Source organism: Apis laboriosa, unplaced genomic scaffold (assembly GCF_014066325.1).
Source record: "Apis laboriosa isolate Shangri-la unplaced genomic scaffold, ASM1406632v1 scaffold69_cov144, whole genome shotgun sequence".
In the NCBI taxonomy this organism is placed as follows: Eukaryota; Metazoa; Arthropoda; class Insecta; order Hymenoptera; family Apidae; genus Apis; species Apis laboriosa.
The window spans coordinates 2905610-2923986 of NW_025224165.1; the positions used below are offsets into that span (position 1 = coordinate 2905610).

The window sequence follows — 18377 nt, forward strand, 5'->3', positions numbered from 1 at the left end:
TTTCTGTTCTGAGTAAGATTGACGAACGATCGGAGGGCACGAGTGTAGTTGACCCAGTCTAACCGGCGTGCGCTTGACAGTTCTCGACCATAGCTACACTACATTTTCTTTTCTACCGGCCAATTACTGTATACAAGTTTTTCGAAATGAGAATCTTTATATTTTTCATTGTCTTTATTTCCGTCTATTTTATCTTACTTAATACATTAGCGAGATTAATTAATGAACGAAAAATTGTAGTTCTTGCTTTCGAAGTTTCGTCGCGAGCCCTCTAGGTTATCTTGCGTTGCTACATTGCTGCCATTGTCGTGTACTTGTTAACGATCATGCACACGTTTTTCGAGCTTAGCGGTATGTAAAAGAGACGTGAACATTTTTAGAAAATTGCCAAGATATTAAAAGCCGTTTTATTATTATCGCTGCTTTGTGGACTGCTGATTGAGTAAATCGATTTTCCCATATGAGAAATTATCGTGAATATGATTTTTATAACGTTTATTCTCGTTTCATACTGCACTTTATTAGTTTAATGAAATTAACAGAAATATCGTAAGAAAATTTTTTTTCAATGATGAAAATTAATTCGATGTGATATCTTGTCAATAATCCATAGAACGATAGCTTTACAAAAGACAGAAGGAGAACCGTTTTTCTAAAATTAGTATAGTTATCGTGAAGTTAGTGCTAATTTCAGTGTACTCGTATATCTTACTCATCTATTTTGTAGATGTTTTTATGTAGATTTTTAAAATTCTTAATGATACTACTGAACTAATTTAATAAAATAATCAATCATTATTATAGTTTTTAAAAATATCTTTTACTCATAAAATAAAAAATAAAAATAAAATTGTAGAAAAAATAAATTTGCTTATCTTAATATCTAGATAACGCGCATATAGATATAAATGTAAAATAGTATCATATAATAATCATATAATGAATCTGCATACTATTTATAAAAAAAAAATGAGAAATGAATTTCTAAAATATTATTGAAATTAGATACATGTTCAGTTATATGTAACTACAATATCTAATCATCTTCAAGTTCTTTAATAAGATATGAATCACGTGTAATACTTGATTTGTATTATATTAAACATATATGTTTTCAAATGGAAATGAATTATTTAATATTTTATATTAAAAAGAAATTTTTTCACTGTGTTTTTCTGGATTATATTACATTAAACATATTTTTCAAAAATTATAAAAATAATTGAAAAATAAAATTATTAATTATTGTGCATGGCACAATATATTTTTGAATATATAAGAGAATAAATTCATCAAAAATGTAAAATATTATAAATATTTTAAATATTTAATATATTTGATGTTTTAATTATATTTGAAATTAATTTATCATTGAAATATTTTGAATTGTTTTTGAAAATATTTTTTTGTTTTAGAATTGAATTTCAAAACATTTGATATTATTAAATTTTACAAGATAAAGTATTTTTTACTTCTTCTTGATAATATAACGTATATTTTATGTAAATTAAATAATGAATTTTTCTATCTCATTTTTTAAAAATTTTATTCAAAATAAAAAGAATGATATTTACTTTTACACTAAGAAAAATAAGTTGATTTTTAGATTATACTATTATTTTTAGTTTTTTTTAATATTTGAAATATTAATCGATTATTGTACACGATTAATTGTTCACTATTTTTAATATTAAAAAATAAGATAAATTTTTTTAATATTACAGCAAAATAAAGTAAATTTTAGGGAATTCCAATATATAATTCTAATATCAATGTTTTTGAAGTTTTTCATTTCTTTTTAAATATAGAATAAATGTGAATAATTTTAGATGAGAAAATTTTCTTTTCTCTAAAAAATTCTTTTTCCAATAATGATATAATAAATATATATATGTACATTATATTGTTTATGTATATGTCATAATGGGATTTATAGAGCATTAAGTATTTTATTGATCCATAAAATAATTTAATTAGATAATCAATCAAAAGTATCAATAATGTTTTAATTGTTTTAATTTGGAAACTTATTTATGTATTTATTATATATTACAATAAAATCGAAAATATTAAGACAACTATATATCTCATTTTCTTTTCATAATTATATAAATGATAATATATTAGCCAGAAAACAAAAAATATCCTATTATAAGATATCTCTAAATCTTATTTATTCTATCATCTATTATTCTATCGTTTATCTATTTAGATATCTTTATATATTTCATAATTTTTAATATAAAAAGAAAAAAAAATAATATAGAAAATGTTTAAATTTTATTTATTATATATATGTCATTTTCAAACAATATTGGCTTGTATAAAATTTAATTTAAAATTACATTGTTTTTATATTTGTATTAATATACAAATATTATATTAATATTTAAAAAAATAACTTAACCTGATGATTATTATCTTTATAAATTTAATTATAGGAATCTTTTCTTGGATTTTTTTCAAGATTCTTATTTTTAGAATAAAATTTAACAAAAATTTTTAGAAAAATGGTGTTTTAATTGAATTCCAAAAAACAAAATTTATTAAAATAAATATTAGATAAAAAAAATTTCGAGATCTCATAAAGTTTCAGGTTTATAACTTAAATTTTTATCTATTTCTAATAAAAATAGAATATAAACAAGAAATGTGATATTTTTTTAAATCATTTTATTAAATTAAAATATAAGAAATTTTTCCAAATACAAAATTGGAAATATAGTTAATCAATCATAGTATTATAGCAATTATAATAATTTTTCGAACACAGTGAACAATTTGGATTTTTTATTTCTGTTTAATTATAGAGATATTAGAATATTTTATATTATTCTAATCTTTGAAAAATCTTAAAAAATTTTAAGATATTTCAAAAAATTCTGAATTTGAAATTTCTAATTTAATTTACTAACTTATTATTAATATTTAAATATTAAGAATGTTTAAAACATTTAAAGCATTTTTTAATAAAAATACAAATTTATTTCGGAAAAATTTAACAATTGAAATTTCCCTTCGATTTTCAGTAACCTAACTTGCCTACAGAAGATCAAATTCATCGCTTTTTTATCAATGAGAAAGAAATGTATTTAAAAATTTTTCTTAATCATTTCGCACTTCGTTTCATTCCTCCGAAAGATCCTAATCGTAACATAGAATTTAATCGCATATTTGATCTTCGAAAATCATCATATCGTCGAAAATTGTTAAGAATTCATATATTTATGGTTGCATTTACGGAGTGATACCATGAAATAATCATCCAGCAAATATCATCGAGTAAGATTAACTAGCGCATTCAAACTTTCCTCTCTTCGGGTGTTTAACATGACACGTAATAGAATCGGTAATACGATCCATGCCGGTCGGTTTCAAATCCCTTTGTCACTCTTCGTACTTCGCACCATGAAACTCACCTTGCTTATGATCTAAGAAGTCGCTGCTCGTTACCAAGTATTGTCTCTCCGAGATTTTCATGCCTTTGTGGCTTTATGATTCAACACGAGGCTAGTGTATGCATATTTACCTAGCTATTCCGCAAAATGAAACCCGAGCTAAACGTGCTCGAAGCGGTTTTTTATCGAGTGTCAGCGCGTACAAGCGATCCAAGTATCCTAGTGCTCTTTCATGCGAGTCTCGCTTGGAAACAGTGCAATATCTATGGTGCATCGAATTGGGGCTACCTACGATAATTTCATTCTCCTTCTTGAAATACGATGTTTAAATAATTAAATTTTATAAATTTGGACGATGATGCATACATATCGATTAATTTATTATATATGCTTATATGTATACTTGTTTTTTAATTGAAAGATTTATAATAGAACTCTTATTCGATTTCAATGATGAACGTAATTTTATGATTTGATTAGATATTATCAAATATTGATTAGAATTATCATTTTGTAATGTAATTGATAAGGGTACATCCATTTGTGATAGTTTTTGAATTATTACGTTTAATGCTTTCGAGATAGATTTTATTTGGTAATGAATACAATATTATAATAGCACGAAATATAATAAATAAATTAAAAATGATCTTATTTTCAAAATTAGATTAATAATTTTAATTCTAATGGAATATTATCTTTTAATGAGATTGTTAATATTATTGGAAAAATTATAACAATAACAATTTTAATATATATATAAAAATTGGGATGTAATATTCTATTTAATTATATTAATCTCATAAGAGATAATATACGTAGAGATATATATTTATAAAGAAGTTTTACATCATGTGATGTAAGATGCAGATGTCGATTTAAGGAAGCAATTTACTATAGATTTTGATCTATTTTGTGTAATTTTTTTGCATCTAACAAAAAATGTCGTTTTCATTAATAAAATAAGAATAAATCAATAAATTGTGTTTTACTTATTGCTAAGGAAAAGTAATTTTTTAATAATTTAACACAAATCAAGTATTATTTCAAAATTGAAATAAAAAATTATCAAAATAATAACTACTGATGATTATATGATTATATAAAAATATATTTTTTTCAATTAGTATTTTTTTTTCTAATGTTGAATCAAAGCAATAATTTTATAAACAGTTTTTTTTAATTTCTCTAATTTATTATAAATGGATAACTTTTTTATAACTTTTTTATAACAAGATTCTCAATTACATATAATCCATATACAATACAATTATATATTCAATTCTTAATAATCTTTAGTATCAAAATTCATATTTTTCAATTTATTCAAAAAATTTAAAAATATTGACACTTTTTACTTCCTTTAGTTCAATTCATTGATTTAGAGTTGTATGCATTTTTTCTTTGTTCTTTATTATCATTTCTTTAACTGTTTCTATATTTTCCTTGAAAAATTGTATTCGATTTCAATGAATTTTATCTCAATCTTTAAATATTTACATATACATATCTATTTTTATATATATATTTTTATTTCACTGATATTAAATCTGATTCATACGGAAAGATATTGTCTCTAAACGCGTAAATTTTTAGTCAACAGTTTAACAATTATACTAGATTATATCTACTATGTATATCATATATTACATTTAATCTTGTATATAATGTTTCCTATCTAAGCTGCAAAAGAGCTTACAGAATAGGTTACAAGTGAAAATAAGAAATAAATGTTGTATGAAGTTTATGTAAATTTGTCTTGTGTAAACAATTTATATTTTATTATAATTATTATAAAAATTATTATTTTAAGATTATCATTTTATTTTCATTTTATTATCATTTATTGTATTATATGAAATGAAGTATATGAAATATATGATTTAAAATTATAAAATATATTATCATTATTATAAATAAATATTTGGTTTTAATGAATGTAAAGAGATTGTTTTTACTTTATCTGTACACGATATAATATTTCTTAATTTACGAAAATTGCTTTCAATTCTCATTTCGCATGTATTCATGTTGCGTTTAACAATGAACAATGGATAGTTAGAAAGTAGTACCAAGTCATTTTCAACTCGTACTAAATTTTCCTATTTAAAAAGTAAAATAAGAAGTCTTATTATCTTTAAATAAATTATTACACATTTAGAAAATATACACTTATGATTTATTTGTAAATTAAAATTACAATTGGCATAGACTGTTAACATTTCTTTATAACTTTATATCTTTTTCTATTATTTTATTTATAGATCATGTTTCTGTAGCTTGAAAAATAATTGTATCTGACTGATTAACTCATTTTTTTTTCACTCTAGAAAAATTGCAATAATCATATTTACAGAATTAGACTAGTTTATAATGTATTTTTATTATTTAATATATTGATGAACACTTCTTCATTTGTATTATATTAAAAATAAAACGATGAAAAAGTGGTATACAGAAAGTAGGTAGAAAATTTAAGATTCTTGAGATTAAAACAACGTAAAAAACGTTCTGGTATTCGAAAATATCCGTTAAAGATTATTTTTCAACTTGTAAGCGATATAATTTTGCGCTAGATGAAGCAAGACGGAGCCTACCGGAAAGACGTTTCAGAATCCGTTTATATTATCCGACACGATACGATCCGACGCGACTCACACAACATTCTTGCGTGTCACCAATTGGGACTGTTTATGTTGGTCACGCCCCACACATATAAACAGTTCTCGGTTGGTAACACGCAAAAATGTCGTGTGAGTCGCCTCGGATAATATAAACGGATTCTTATTCTATCTTCGTCTAGTGCAAAATTAAATTGCTTATGATTCGAAAGACAAGCTTCAGTGGATATTATCAACGTTTGCTTCTGTTTTTACTCTTCTCTAGAAATACTCTCTTAAGTCTACGGCAACTGCCCGATTAACTATCGGATGTGGTTATCTCCATAAATTTTTAGAAATGAAACTCTAGTCCTTGAGGCATATGTCTTTAAAAACTTAAAATTGTGTATTGTGAAATCTTTTATATTTAAATCCACGTATAAATAGACTGTGAATATTTATGCAAAATTTAAATGTACAATAATCTTCGAACAACAAAATATCGAAATATGCATCATGATATTTGAAAGATAATGAAAATTTTTATTCAAATTCCGTGTTCATAAAAGTTGGATTTTACAAAAATAATCAACGACACAATAAAGCGAATGAAAAAAAGATCTTTTTCATTAGAAACATCCACTTAATTTAAATAATTAATATAAATATATTTATATTAACGATTAATATATAAGATAACTTAAATAAGTTAAGTCATGATCTCAATCGTGCAACAATTAATTATTATATTTTGTTCGAACATTCTGTACATAATTGAATTGTGGAATAAAATATATGAATGTTATATGAACTCTATATTCTCTAGCTTTAGAATATCTAGGAACTCTCTATGAGTATACATGGACTATATGTGACAAGATCTACTAATAATTATTTGTCATTGTAGATAGATTTTTGGACTCAAAGTGCACACGTTTTTCATTACTGTATTACTCATTCGTTCAAAAGATTTCGCGTGAACAATATATCTATAGTCTCGTTATGAAAACAGCCGACTTTGGTTTGCGTATACAATTTTATCTAATTCCATGTTTCACCGAGATAATGACCTAGAAAACGACTGTCACTGTTCCGCAAAGCTGCAATTTTCTCGGTCAGTTATCGACAGGATTCGCTCGCAATTTGTGTATCTCTTGTCGTGTTGTTATTCGTTTTCTATACAGGATATTAATATATATTCACGACATAGCTTTCAATTTTACAAAACAAAGATGGAAGTTAGCATACAATAATTTCGATCGATATTTATTTGTTAAGTATAGCATAAACTTAAATTGCTTAATAATAAGTTAATAAATCTTAATTGAGTGTATATATTTAAATATACCAACTTTTGTGTTTGCTTTCTCTAGAATCGAATTTGCAAACATATCTCACGAATATATTAACACTATGTATATGTTTAACTTAAAGTTTGCATTTTTTTTTTCTATTCCATGAGATTTATGTTTCACTTTTTTTAATTATTGCGTGTTATTGAATTAGGTTGGGAATAAAGATAATGTTTGATATTTTGAAATAAAAATTACAGAGGTATTGTTTGTTATGCCAGGTGTTGATTTAATCATAACTAGCCGATTCAGAGTGACACAGATGACATCCTGTATTATTTATGATTTATGCTACTATAATGCCTCCTTCTATACCTGTGTTATTATCTAGTATCTGTACCTATGGCAGAGCTCCGTCGAACTTTCATAAAGCTGTCGAGCAAGCAGATTCGTATAATTAAATTGTTCATAAAGTAAGAATGAACCAGTTATAACCAAAGAAATATTTGTATATCTAGTTTTTTTTGTAATAATTCGTTATACAAACAAGTGATACACAAAAACTATTTCGACCAGTAATGATTTATTATTTACAGATATAATGTGTAAAATAAAAATTTTCAATTTTCAATATTTTTATATATTTAATAAAAAATACAAGTAATTTGTATACTATGATTCTCTACATAATTAAACTTAATAATTATGTTATATAAAATATGTGTTGTTAAAGAGAACATAATAATTATTTCAACGAATTAATTTTTTATTTATTTTATTAAAGAAACAATTTATATTTCCAATTATATTATATTATAAATATATAATTAATGATAGTTCAAACTATTAAATTTTCATTGATATAAATGAAATTGATACGAACGAAGCTCCATTGTATTTTCAAGAATAACTTACTACAAAAATTATATGTTATTATACCATTTATGGATTTTTGATAAAAGAATAAAGTTGGATCGTAATGACCCAAGGTTGGATGACCGAGGGGTTAATCGAATTGTTAGTTGAGCAAGCTTTTGATGAAACTCGAAAGATTCATCGATTAGTTTAGCTGGTTGCCATTAGATTCCTCACGATACACGTAGTGACCTTTTCCTGTGTCGATGAACCTTGAAATCGTTGAAACACGATATCATTTTAGCGTCGGAAATGATTCCATTCATCGATCACGGTTTCGACTCGTGAAAAATATTTTGCATTCAATGATTTCAATAAGATTTGACGGAGTGATAATTGTGTTAGGTAACCAAAGTTTTTCTTATGACGGAAAAACACACATATCGTTGTTTGCTGCAATGGCGTAACTCAAAAATCACTCGAAAATAATTTCAAATATTTTCGAATTATTTTAAGATTGTATAAAAATCGAGGTATCAATTTTACGAGTGGAAAGTAAATACAAAAATGAAAGTAGTTTTTTCTGCATAACTCAACAAATTTTGAGATGTGACATTATGAATTGCGAACGAATGAACGATAACAATAAAAATGATTTATAAAATTTACGTAATTCAATTCTATAAACACTTTGATCGTGAAAATTTAAAATTGCGTATTCGATGGATCGTATTTAGAATTATGCGTTTCTATTACAGTGAATTTACATAGGATTTCTGAAAATAATGTTGCCTCGAAATATGTGAATGAAAATTTTCTTTTTCAATTCTCATTCTTCTCTTCTTTTGAATTATTATTTACATAATTTAATATGTTAAATCATAAAACAATCGTCTCTATGACTAAAAATAGAAAAAAAATTTTGTTAAAAAAGAATTTTTTTATTTCCTGCAATCCTGATTTTTATAATTTTACTTAGAATTATTCTCCTTGTTAAGAATAGCTATTTTTAGAGAATTTTGTTTTCTATTTATTTTTTTTTGCATTTCCCTTTTACGCCACGAAAATAATGAGAAAATTTTCTCAGTAAAAATGGAAGCGCATCAGATGTGTAACTATATTGAAAATCATTTTGTTCGCAGAATTGCGTGTAAAAATTTTAAATTTTATGCACATATTATATTTTTATAAAAAAAAAAATCGCACCTTAATCGTAATTTTTAGTTCAATTTTAACCATCGATCATCTCTATTATTGTCTCTCTTCATCTTGAATTGCTTGTAATTTAATAAACAAGCCTCGACCGACACTTCAGTATACCAACTTTTGTATCTGTTTTCTCTAAAAATGTCCCACGAATATAATTAACATCTCGATTATTGCATGCTCGATTATTTAATCGCTTCGTGGAAACATCGTGGAAGAACCGGAAACTACTCTTATAGAATCGTTAAATAATTCTTAATGGCTCATTAACGATACGTTCATTTTTGTTCTTTGGCAATCGCTTGTTTTCCAATGAATTTCAACAATGTGAGAAAATCACACACACAAAAAAAAAAAAAATATAGTTTGACCTGCGATCAACACGAGGAATAGTAATGGCAGTGCTATATAATCGAAAATACGTGTAACATTTTAACGTCAACTAAAATTTTTCGATCATATCATGATAATTTTCGTGCATAATATATTATGCTTATGTATCATTATACGTATACATAACTCATACACGTATGTTAAATAAGTTTAAAAAATTAATTAAGAGAAACTCGAGGAAAAGAAAATAGAATAGTTACAAAAGATTTTTACACGTATTTTTCAAATTTTTTTTTTTCATGTTCTATATTATCTTATTTCATTTTCATACCAAATTCGTATATGACCATTAGTAAATGTAATAATAGCATGAAATATAATATTCTATTTATTATTTAATTGTCTCTAATATCATATAAATGCTGTAATCAGTACATTCACATCTAAATATATCTTGTAATCATTGTATTTATATATTCATTCGCGTATATGTACATAAATGAACCCAATGGAAAAACCATTGTGTTGGATGTATATATGAAATGTAACTTGTAGCTCCAAATTCATGAAAAAAAGTCCGTTTTTGTTGCAAATCGCAAGCAACAAAAGTTTTCGAGTGTTAACTGTATATTTTTCTTTGGATTAAACGCTATTAAAAAGAGAGCTAATTGAAAGATTCTATTAAAATATACGAATCGAATGATTGAATAGTATAGAATGCTATTTTATATATTATATGTTTTTATATTTTATTTTGATATGAAGAAAAGATATTATTAAATAGAATTAACTCGGTGTGTACAGGGTGTCCAAATTATTCGCTCCCATCGTGACAATTATAAATTGTAGATTTATGAAATAAAGAAAAATAGAAGAGAACAACAATAATAATTTTTTTATTATTTGTTATATGAAATATCGAATAGTCTGAATAAATTTTTTAAATTTGTAATTAATTTTTGTATAATGATGAAATTATGAATGTTTCTAAATTATTTGATTGTTATAATTTTTTTTTGTCATATTATGTAAGAGTCTTGAAAATGAAAAGAAAGAAAATCAAAATAGAAATATTTATTTGTTTAGGAATATAAATATTTTCGAATTTGAAAATTTGATTTTTGATCTATTTTGAATCCAAAAATTCTATTATTTCCTTCGTTTCATTGTCAATGCTGGAACGAAATTCATTTTTAAGATAATTTTCGAAATGAAAGGAATTAGAAATTATATCGAATTGATGTGAAATTAATTTTAATTTTTAATTTCTTTAAAGCAGAGGATCGTGTTTAATGAGATATGTTTAGTCTTCATTACGAAATACTACTATTCATAAACAATTAAAGTAAACAAAATAATGTTTTGCATATTTGTGGAAAAAGAATGAATATACATTTTGATGACGTATGATGTTCTGTACATTCTTTTACTTTAGAATTGTACTCAAGTATGCATTATTTTTTTTAGATCTTTTTGCATTAAATCGACAAGACAAATTAAATGATCCACAATACAATGCAAGATCATGGAAATAAGAAGAAAGTAAATATTTTGAAGATTTTATAATATTGAAATGCAATGTAATTCTTACATTGAATATTATTATTATATATTGTAGATTATTGATCTCCATTGAATCACTGTTTTAACAACATAAATAAATACACTGTTATGAAATAATAATATTTATTGATAAAAAAATATTTGTTATTAATAATAAAATATAACTTTTAGTTTAAAAACATTTATAGTGTTATCATAAGAAAGTAAAAAAATTTATACCATCCTATTACATATAGAAAATAATACTTTGGTTTTTTTTTATTTTTGTCATAATATCACATTTAAGAGAAAAACATTGAAAATTAATTATGTGAACATCCTGTATCTGCCCAGTAATGTCATTATATACAACAGACTATGAATGTTTACAGGAAATTTAAATTAAATGTTTTTTTTTTTTTAAAACAATATTTTAAAGTAGAATATTTGCTATGATATTTAATTGATTAATATTAAATTTAAAATTTTTTTTTAGATATATAAATATAATTTTAATTTCATATTATAAAATACTATTAAATGTAAAATGAAAATTATTCAACAAATAATTAAAAAAAAATTAATAAAAAATATATAAGTTCCATTTCTTTTTAATTATGTATGAATTTATAAATATTTACAGTTGTAATTGTCAATATAGACAATGAATACATATTTACAAAATCAATTGAAATCAATTGATAAAAATCTCAAGAAAAAAAATTTTAGACTGATTATTATTGTAAATAAACATAAAGTAAAAAAAATAAAAAAAACATTACAAAAGAATGAATATAGATCATATAAAAAAAGAAATATTAAGTTAATTCGTTTGTTAAACTGACACAATTTATTTTTCGTTCAATGTCAAAATTATCTAGAAATATATACTTTTAATTCATATTAATGTTTTTGAAATAATTTCTTAGATTAAAATTAAATTTTAATACAATTTTCACGCTTCATTTAAATAATAATTACATATTCAAATTTTTTAACGTGTAAAAAAAAAAAATCAAAGGATAGAATCGAAGGATACTTATTTATTATTTTCAAAATGCAATTTTAATTTCTAATGTGTATTTTAATAGTAGTTATCTTAGTGCATATATCGGAAATTTGTTGATGCCAAGAAACACAAAAATTTTTCAACAGGCGCAGAAAGGAAAATATTTTAGTTTCAGCAATGTATTTGATCGTTTCTGAAAATTCGCAAGAATTCTTGCAGTATGCATACGAAAAAGATAGTTTGAACATAAATCATAGTTCACAATTTCAGCATTCAATTTCACTTGTTTCATCCTTTGGATAAAAGCTTTGAAATAAAAATTGACAATGATGATTTAATTCACGATTAATCACGATAAAATAAAAAACAAAGAAATATCAATTTTTCCTTACACACACATTTTTTTACAAATTTTGATATTGTACAGTACAGTGATTCACGAAATCATATATATGTTATAAACAAATTCATCTATTTTTGATTTTAATGAAAATTTGTATGCATGTACGGTATAATGAATTATATTTTTTTTTTAATGCAATATTTTTTTCTTTTAATGCCATTTTGCTTGATTTGAATTTTTTTTGCAAGAATAATAAAGCGTTAACAAATTAAACATTTTCATATGAAAAATTTTTCTGTATTATTTTAAAAAATATAAATTTGAGTGTTTTCATATTCTTAAAATGATATTCTATTGAAGGAAAATTATTTCAAATATAACGTATCATTCTCTGTATAATCATAAAAAAGAAATTAAAATATACAAAGTTGTTTTATTTTCTCAATTTTTAAATTTAATTTTGTAATAATGGTGCAAGATGGAGCAAAACTTTGATATGATAAGAATTGATAATAATAAGACATTTTTTATTGACAAAACAAAAATATTTTAATTGTATTCGTACGAAATTTGATTTTGATATATATATATTTTTTGATATATTATATATATAGAAAAAGAGATAAATACATCTGTGAAATCTAATTTTTAAACACAAAGTTTGATATTTGATTTTACTATTAGCTTACGTTACGAAATTCTTTTTAAACAAATACGGCCAGCCAGTTTTGACGAAAATTAGGATTGAACGTTAAACGGTTTCCGTAAACAAAGCATATTACTTACTAGATCGGAATGTCGGTCGGTTTTTCTTACGATCGTTTGTATTTCTAGTCTCAGGGTTTGGAGTAAGTGCAGAAATAAGTTTCAAGCATTAACTCGGACTCTGTTCTTCCGGCCATGAGGACGTGAGTAGCCTAGCGAGCGTGGAATAATTTTCTCGGTCACATTCTCTCATAACTCTATTCATTGTGCACCGATTAAGTTCTTAACCTTCGTCGAACTGGTATTACCATATTAGCGTCGCCATACGAGGATTCCTTGCGTGCATATGTATTATGCGCCGATCCAGGGAGCCATGATCATGTCAATTTTACGATTTACAATATTTAGGTTAAGTTAAGTTAGGTTAGGTTAGGTTATGGTATTGCTTTTATTTTCTATAAATTATATACTGTTACTGTCTCGTACGCTATTGGCGAAAAATTGGAATAGTTTCTTACTTAATTATAATTAATTTTTTAATTAATAACTTAATTTTAATTATTAATTAATTCTAGATTTTACGAAAGAAAATCGTCTGCTTCATGTCCTAATTTAACTTTTTCTTTTCTTGGATTATATGAAATATGTTACTTTGAATTTTTGATCGTTCATGAATTGTTCATATCCATTTCAGGAAAAGTTATTCACTGTCCTTGATGCAATCAGGAAAATACAAAATTAATTATTATGGTTAACTTAGAAATAAATGTGTGATTTGAGGTTCAAATAATAACAATGTTATTAATAATGTTATTTATTTTATAATTATTTGAAGTAGATAATAATATTTAACTTTTTTTTTTTATACTGAAATATCACGTTTTAAGGACTGAGTGGAATGAGTGTTCGAAGTTTTAGTGCGTTTTTTTAATTTTTTTTTTTAAATATAACTTTATAATGACGTGAGACGGAGAAAATTTTAAATTACAAATTGTTCAGAATTTTATATTCTATTATTCCGTCGTAGGAAAAATTTCTAGACAAAATAGCATTTAAAAAATAATGTTGAAACTTTGGAAATTGTTTTTACTTTTTTCTAGATCGTTTCATGTATGTATAATCTATTTTATATTACACACATGCAAATATTCATTTAATTAAGATTAGGTGAATTTTCTTGCAATATAGTATTTTTCAAATACTCTCGTGAACCGGTAATGTAAAGAAAAGTGGAATAAAGCAGAAAATTAATGTTTCTCTTTAAACAAAAAATGCAAATGAAAAGATATTGCATGGCATAAATTTGAATTATAATTCGTCCAAGTATTTTGCAATTAATCACAGTTCCGTGAAGACGTTTTCTTGTACGTTCAGAATGCAAAAAATTTGAAGTGTAGGAGTTTCAATATAATGATGGCGTAAAACAGCTATCTTTTTTACTTGGACATTGAGTAACCATTAAGTTGGAACAAAGCATTGCATTCTAATAATTTTCAAGTCTCTTTCGTACTCGCAATGCGAGTAAAATCATACTTGTAAGATGGATACCAATTGCATATACAAACTCAATAGGATCGTTCAGATGGCGATCGTCTGAAAGATCCTGTTCGCGTTTGTGTATCCATCATATATAACATATGACGATGTTACCTGCATTGCCGTGTGAAAGAGGTCTCACATTGTATTTTAACGTTGTTTAAGCGACTCTTTATCTCAAATTGAAGCGTAAATATCAAACTTTTTTCGAAATGAGTGTTGGATAAAAGAAAATATTTTAGGCTGGAGTAAAATGGAACACTTATACGATCGTGCACAAACATGTTGTGTACAAATATCTCACCTCAAATTATCATCTTGGTTTTTCTCGTTATTATTATTCGTAATGACAAATGTTTGGATGTAAGTCGAACTGTTTCGAGAGCTGTGCATATTCGAGAGGTGTTATTTTTCTGTACATAGACATGTAAAGGTCATACGAAGGTCAACTTTGTTTCTTCAAATGGAATCATATGTTTTTTAATTTATCGTGCAGTGTCGACATTATCTGTAAAAAGTTAACCTATATGGATCTAAAAGTCATTAGTCTAGAAAATATTTTAATTTTGTAAAAGTTAGGCATTGTATGAAGGATAAATAAAAATCATGGTATTCGTTTCTTCGTGCTTTCTTTATCTTTCATACGATAAGTTTACACATTTCAAATTAAAATATCTCTTAAATGTATAATTTTTAGCTGCATCAAACAATGTATTAAAAAACATGTAATTCCATTTGATTTTTATAAATCTTTAATGTATAAAACTAAAAACATAAGAATATCTTCTTCATCAAAATCATTCAACTTCCAATCAAATATTTTTGATTACGAATAATAATTAAAATGATAATTTCAGATATTTTGTTTAAACAAAATGAAAGTGTTTTTTTTAATAGATATTTTCTGTTTCTTAAAGTCATTAGATCATTGGGTAATAATAATAATTATTTTTTATTTCAATTTCTAATAAAATTTAATCCTATAATTTTTGCTTTAATATTTCTAATATAATCGAGAATAGAAATTAAGTGGAAAAAATTACGATTTCTAACTAATATATTTTCTAATATTCGACATTAAAGAGTTTGAAGAAATGAATAAATTATTAATGTCTACTCGGTGAAAGGATATTGGAAAAATTATATGCTCAGAGATGGTAAAAAATTATCATGAAATATTTAATCAGGAAGCATTTAGGTAAGTGGCGGAAGTTGTCGATAAAATGCTTCAGTAATTAGAAAGATAATCGAGAATCAAACGTGATATACCTACTTTCCTTAAAGTTTATTTACATAAAATCCAATTGAATGAAAATTTTTCTATTATATATACTTTTAATTAAGTTTATTTTTTTAATTAAAAATATCACATAAAATATTATTAATTATCGAATTCTTTTTTTTAATTAATCTTTTGTGTCGTAAGTAACGTTCGATATTTTATTCAAAAAAATTTCATATTCAGAATACGATTTTCAAATGTTCCTCGAAATTTTAATGCATTGTTATAATAATTATTTATATAATTTATTTCATAAATAATACAATGATTCTTCGTATCGATATATTTTTATTAAACTAAATTTTAATTCAAATAGTGAGATTCACATTTTATAAATAACATAAATGAAATGAAAAGGAATCCTATTCGTTTCTAGAATTATAAATTGGATTGAAAATTAAAAAATAGAGCTGTTTTTGTATAGCTTTTTTTTTTAATATTTTTTTCGACTTTTCTTTTTCATCAAATGTTAAGTAACTTTTTTCGAATTTTTTTAATTCAAAAAATATTTTTGTATATTTATCAAAAATAATTGTTTTATTGATCCTTACTCGTTTTAATTTTCGATCGAATAAAAAGAAAAAGATTCTAGATTCTCTGGTCAATTTAAATATCTTATATGTAAATAATTAATATGTTGCTTTAAACACCAATTACAAGTATTCTAAACTTATTACATTTATCGGCAATTTGAATTGCTTTTTCTAAATTAAACTTAGCTTGAATTAAATAAAATAACGATCAATTACATTAAATTAATTAAAATTAATTTTATTTTTCAAACGAACAATCCAGTTTAAAATAAAAAATACAATTAAATAAATACAAAAATTCTGACATTTCAAAAAATAATAATATATTATTTTCAAAATTATATTTTTTACAATAATAGATATATGTTGGTTTTTGAAAAAAATTTACTATAATCATTCGATAATTTTCCAGATTCATCTCCGCAAAAGACAACAATTAAAAACTGGATATTATTAGTATGCTTGTAAACGCAGATCCGGAAGTAGTGACATTAAAGATTGCGGTCGCTTCCGTGCTGCTTATGTGAACATATTGCTCTATCTAATGCGTGACCTTTGTCATAAAGTAGAATATTGGAAAGTTTGCGCTTAGTGATTGTTATGCAATACTGTAAAACCGATGAATAAGAATTAAATTTAACGAAATAGAAATTTAACCTTCTGCTCGATCAGGTTTCGTTCTGTAATCTAATTTATCAAGGTCGTTGGTTAACAATATTCGAATGGTGACAATTCGAAAAAAATATGTGATTCAAGAAAAAAATATTTTCTAATATACAACGAAACAATTTTTTTTTTTTTTTTTTAATTAAATTAAATTTCAAATAAAAATTTCCTCAAATATTTCTTATACATGTAATAGTCATAAGATAGAAATTATCAAAGAATCTTTAAAAAATATATTTCATAATGTCACGAGTAATTATGAAATTAATAATCATCGAGTAATTAATATTACACTTGACTATGAGTAACTTTATAACAATTGAAATATACAGTTTTTATTTCGTTAAAAGGGGGGAAAGGGGCGATTCGAAACTAAAAGTAAAAATGAAAAGAATACTGATTGATGTTATCTTGCCTGGTGACACGTACGTAACAGAAGATAGCAATCAACGCTTACGCTAGCGAAAGTGTTAAATAATAGCAAACGACCACTCGTGTATATCGGCATGATATCCAGTTTCTCATGCAATAAATTTTCCATGTCCCCTATTCCATCTTTTTCACCTCGAGATATACCATTATTTTTATGTACATTGTTGCTCATACACAATGTTCAAATACCTGTACATTATATTGTATATACTTTTCCATTTAACTTATCAATTTAATTAGTTAATCTTTATCAATTTATAATTAATTAATTAATCTTATCAATTTAATTATTATATTAATTTTTTTTCATATTTTATTGTTATTAAAAAAAAACAAACAGCTTATTAAACAGCAAATAAGTGCAGGAAAATACGTAAAAGTACAGATAGAAGTATTCATATATAGTAAAGATTCGTTCAGGAATCAGATCAAGGAGCTCTTTTCCTTTTATTTTTTTTTTTTTTTTTTTTTACATAAATAAGGAAAATAAATAATAGAATCGTAACAATACATGACAATTAAATGTAACAATTTTAATATATCCTTGTACGTATTATTTAAAAATAAGAGATATGTATATTTCTGTAATATAATGTAATATAGTGAAATCTATATGTGAAATCTATATGTGAAATCTATATTGAG

At 24.0% G+C, this 18377-nt stretch overlaps 1 protein-coding gene across 6 annotated transcripts in view; it reads left to right on the plus strand.

Moving 5' to 3' along the window:
• Positions 1-18377, plus strand: part of LOC122719095 (guanine nucleotide-binding protein G(q) subunit alpha) — a 51743-nt gene that overhangs the window by 2772 nt on the left and 30594 nt on the right. The gene's annotated exons all lie outside the window — the stretch shown is intronic.